The sequence below is a fragment of the Montipora capricornis genome, chromosome 4 (assembly GCF_036669925.1).
Source record: "Montipora capricornis isolate CH-2021 chromosome 4, ASM3666992v2, whole genome shotgun sequence".
Taxonomy (NCBI): Eukaryota; Metazoa; Cnidaria; class Anthozoa; order Scleractinia; family Acroporidae; genus Montipora; species Montipora capricornis.
Genome location: NC_090886.1, coordinates 47,505,637 through 47,510,636, shown reverse-complemented (window position 1 = coordinate 47,510,636; position 5,000 = coordinate 47,505,637). Strand labels below are relative to the sequence as shown.

Here is a 5,000-nt window from a genome sequence, read left to right as displayed (position 1 = left end):
GTCAAATTTCATTCTTTTTTCTTGATCACCGTTTGAGGGCCTTGGAATTTGGTGTGAGGATTCGAACCTTCTACCACAGATTATCTACCCATCCAACTATCCAACCTACCCACATTCTACGCTTTTAGACTATGCATCCGTGCGCCAACCATACCGAATATGCAAACTTGTTGAATTTTTAAGAACTGCATTTGCGCTCCCTTAAATTTGTTGGCGATATTTACCTGATCTTCTGATTTTTCCACGCTGAAAAATAGAGCATGGTTTACGTTCACAAAAGTGTTGATGGGCACGATTTGCGGGCTATCAGGAACGAATTTTGTCGATTTTTCACGATTTTGTCGTCTGGCCAGAAAGGTCCAATTTCTGTGGCAAAAATGGAAAAATGAAAAAATGACTTCGTTGTCTTTATTGTTGCATTATTCTATATTTAGACTAAAAAAACAAGAAAAAAAAGGCTTTAGCATCCATCGATTTCTCATTTTTTCATTGTTTTGAGATTAAACCTTAACGACGGAAAAAATGACTTGGATGTCATACCTTCCCAACATGCAAGACAAAAGTATTCTCAAGGGGCTACTTTTCTACTAGAGATTCTCTTCCCCTACGACGAGTCTTCTTTCTCCTCTCCAGAGAACAAATTGCTTGAAAAGGGGGACATCCATGACTGACTAAAGTATCGTTTCAGCCCGGGCGGGAAAAGTAGTCCCTCGAGAATACTTTTGCCTTGCATATTGGGAAGGTATGACATCCAAGTCATTTTTTCCGTCGTTAAGATTTAAGGGAGCATTCATAATTTACCTAGAGGGGAGGGCTATGATGATTTTGAGGGGGGGGGGGGGGGTCACTCTATTTCCGAACTTTGATTTAGGGGGGCTGTGGAAAATTTCCAACGAAAATGACATCGAGCATAGGAAGTGGGGCAACCATTTTTTCCTGAAAAAGAAAAGGAAATGAAAATTTGCTGTTGGACGCTCTTGTAATTCCTGTCTTTTACTTCATTTCGACAAAATGTTGATGAAGAACTAGAGTATAAAACTTGATGCATGACACCCACTTCTGTTGCTACAAGGTCTCTTTGCGAGTGCCTCAAACTCACTCTCGTCATCCTCCTCACTCTCGCTCTCCTCATTCTCACACTCTCACACAAGGTTTTCCGGAAACACCAGTGACATTTCAGTGCGTTTAGCTTCAAAATGTATCATCACAGGCTCCAGGCCGTTGGAATTTGCTCGGCAATAAAGTTTGAAAGCAATTAATGCAATGAAAGATCAAACAAAGTGTCAACGGAGTCCTGCGTTACGCTGTTTTAGTCGTTCCGAGCTGTTTGAGGCGTCATTTTGCGATATCTTTTCTCGACAGACGGTTAGAGAGTCACGAAAATTGACAAGGAAGGCAGCACTCAGCCGCCGGCCGGCGAGCTCGTCTTGTTCAAGCTGGAACTGACGCCAAACCCAAGAGAGGCAAAATTATAAATTTGCGCTTTTTTGATCGGTTAATTTGATTTGATCAAATTCAATGGTGCAAGACTTCTGTCCACATCATCTGGCAATAACAAAAACCTGAGCGAAGCTTGAAAATCGAGCAGGATTTTGAGGTTGTAGCGCCGAGTAAATTTTGTGATTTTTGGCAAGATGCTAGAAAAATTATCGACTTTCTACATGCCCAAGGTTACGAGGCGAGCGACCTTTGGAAGTGGGAGAAATTCGGCTAAATTCTGGAGGGACTTAACTGATTAGTGTAATGTGAGGTGCTTAGTATCTACCCCATATGAACCATGTCAGCGTTAGACCAACTGATGGTAGGAATTGAACCAACGACCTTCGGGTTAGATCACCTCTGCTCTACCGACTGAACTACAAGGTCAGACGAGAGCAGGCCGTGGGAACTGAAGATGTTAAAGTACGGCAATGAACATGTATGAGTACAAGTAAGGGATTTCGTTTTTGCAAACGTTGGCCGTGTAGCACTTATATTTGAATAGACTTAACTGATTTGGAGTGTAATCCTTACTTGTGCTGGTAAAGCAAAATTGTATGGTTTAATACCAGTATAGTATCAACAAATCGTTCACTGGAATCGATACCGAAGTCTCACTCCAATGACAAGTTTAGTTTTATCCCTTGTTGTTGTTTTAGTTGAAGTAAATTCGAAGACGAGTTCTCTGCGAAAATTATGTGAATCGTCAAAATTGCAGTAATTTAATTATGATGGCAGTCGAAGAGAACAATTGAATTATTTTCATTTAGTAATTCCGGTAAAACGATTTCAAGTACAGTAACGTTGCAAATAAATTAAAAGAAAACATTTGACATCTCTTCTCGTTTGTTCTTATAGCTATAGGTCGTTGAGGAACATCGAAGGCGGGACTCATTTTGCACTTTTATGTCTCTAAAACTTCCCAGGTAGAATTCTGTTGAAACATCTAACCCTCCGCTCAACCATCAGTGACCACATATCATTTCCAACGGTGGAAAGTTCTTCGTAATAGGGAGTTTAAAGGGGCTAGGTCACGCAATTTTAGGCAATTTCAGCACTGATCGAATGGTCATAGAATTAAATAAAATATCAAAATAACCGTTCAAAACTATAGGAGAACTCTACCAAAACACAGGGAAGCCAAGAAGGGACATGGATGGACAAAACTGGAGAGGATTGAAATGGATTGAATTTGGGTAAATTTGAGAAACGTCGGCCCACCTTTTTTCAAATTTATATCAGTCTATATCAAAATGTCATTTACACAGCTGGGAAATCATTCTCAGTTGTTACGTGGCCGTGATTTTGCAAATGAAAGACTCTTGCTCTGCCAATTTGACGTTTAGAGCTCATAATTAACAAAAATAAACGAATTTACCTAAAATAGCGTGACCTAGCCCCTTTAACAAACCACGACGGCTACGGGGACGAAAACGTCACTTCAAAATATACGTTTGAACTATTCTAAGTATTTCGGGATTATTCAATATGTGCGAAGTGTCCTATAACTGGATAGTCTCCTTCGCAGCCGCTCCGGGCCGGAGTCACGCAACGCTCCCCGTCCCCACGGGGACCCTATTAGGCCGATTTAGCAACAGAACGGGAACGTCAGTGGCGACGGCGCGCGCAGAAAAAACACCAATGAGAATTCAGAATAGACTCCACTCTTTTCTTCTCTATTCTAAATTCTCATTGGTAGTTTTGCTGCGCGCGACGTCGCCACTGACGTTCCTGTTCTGTTGCTAAATCAGCCTATTAACTGGATTGGTACGGACGGATTTGAAGTAAAGGGCGAGACTGAAAGATTCACTGTAGTTTGCCCACGTTGTCCTCAAAACCTCAAAATTGGTAATTTCACGTAGTAGTTTTGACGAGTACGGGACAGAAATATTAAAAAATGCGTGCCGCACGTGCAACACGATCATTTCTTCCTCTTTTAACCAATAATATCACTGCTTTTTGGCGTTGTCGTTGCTTAAACACCCTACTTATTCATCTCAGGCCGAGGCCTGTTTCTTTATTTGCCTACGGCCTGGCTCGCATCAAGAATGTCACGTCACAAATCAGGGTGCTCCAAATGGTCACGTGAGCAAGTCGAAATACAGTTTAGTGATTTCGGTAGTAATGAACGATGACAAGAAAATACCCAAGTATCCACTTTAGTAAAAATTTCGTCTCTTAAACTTTCCTTCACTTTACCTACTGTTGGTTCATTTGTGATGTTTGAGACCAACTTACAAAATTATGCAATTCCATTGTTATTGATATGGAAGCAACACTTGCTGAGGACTATGGTCACGTAAAAAGAGGTAAGAGAACTTTGCTGAAAATAGACCTCCTTAGCTTGTACGTTTTGTTTTCTCATTTCAGATCACATGATGTTATAAAGTGAATTTTCCTTTTGTTTTTTCGTAAGTTATTCGTACATATAAGGACGTGCATAAGACGACATTTGAAAGAAACCGTTCCCTAGAGTAACGTCGTGTGGTCTGAAATGGCAAGCTGAAGAGGTCAATTAAGGTGGTTCTCAGTAATTGTTGGAGAGACCCGGGGGAAGCGAATGGTAAATTTGGAGTAGCAATTTGTATTCAATATCCTCCACTTCAGTTCAAGATTACATTATGTAAAAAACTGAAAAAACAATAAGAGGTATCTAACTAATATTGTAGCCTTCATTGAGATTCTTATTATAAGTTCTTAAATTACAAAAGACACAACTTATGCTTATTACTTACTAGTAGGAAAGGGAAGAAAATGTCCACCAAAAAGTCACACTACAATGTATGAAGTATGTATGAAAACATCAGCACTGTGCAGTACAGTAACATTTCAGTGCGTTTTGCAATAGTCTTTTTGAGGATTTATTATGTATGACCAAAGGCATATACTCCAAAGGTATTTACCAACACATTACCGACAGTCGATTAGAGGGAAAATTTTGACTAAAAACACTCTCCCCTATGACTCATAGCAGGGTTCGACACCTGGCTACCTGCATTACTAGCCACCGGACTAGTGATTTCTAGAATTTACTAGCCCGAAGCAAAACTTGGTAGCCCGGATCAATTTCCCTCGAAGTCTACTTCAACCCCAAACACGCAAACCTTACTCTAAACTTATTGGCATTTTGTCTTCCATTGTGATAACAATGTGTTATTAAGGAAAAAGCTAACAAAATGTTCGTTTCACATTCACTTGTGCACGCGGCGAAGGCTAATCGTAGAATGCCAGTGCACAAGCCATGGGAAGCTCGCTTTCCACGATGGATTAAAAGTTCTCTTTCTCTGAGTGCTCTCATAAATCTTACTGCTTTCCTGTCTACTCGTACTTTCAGTTTCGGCCGCTTTCCCCGTTTTACATGGTGGCGCCTCGTAATTTGTCAAAAATCGCTCCATCTTCACAATCGCTTCAAGTGCGAAGCGATGGTGCGAGGCGATGTGCAAGGCATCACAACATTGGTAGGGAGAAGACTGGGGAAGACATTAACCATTAACCATTAGAGGCAACGTGCTATGTACTAG

At 40.8% G+C, this 5,000-nt stretch overlaps 2 protein-coding genes across 2 annotated transcripts in view; both read right to left on the bottom strand.

The window, feature by feature from the left end:
- The window catches only part of LOC138047202 (tumor necrosis factor ligand superfamily member 15-like), a 5,696-nt gene extending 5,453 nt beyond the window's left edge, over positions 1–243 (bottom strand). Inside the window, exon 1 of the mRNA XM_068893944.1 lies at positions 225–243. The gene's annotated coding sequence lies outside the window, so the exon portion shown is untranslated. The remainder of the gene's footprint in view (positions 1–224) is intronic.
- A 3,807-nt stretch (positions 244–4,050) lies between these two features.
- LOC138047201 (nucleoside hydrolase-like) overlaps positions 4,051–5,000 on the bottom strand; it is a 6,975-nt gene continuing 6,025 nt past the window's right edge. The window contains exon 2 of the mRNA XM_068893943.1: positions 4,051–5,000. This exon is cut by the window's right edge and continues 2,825 nt beyond it. The gene's annotated coding sequence lies outside the window, so the exon portion shown is untranslated.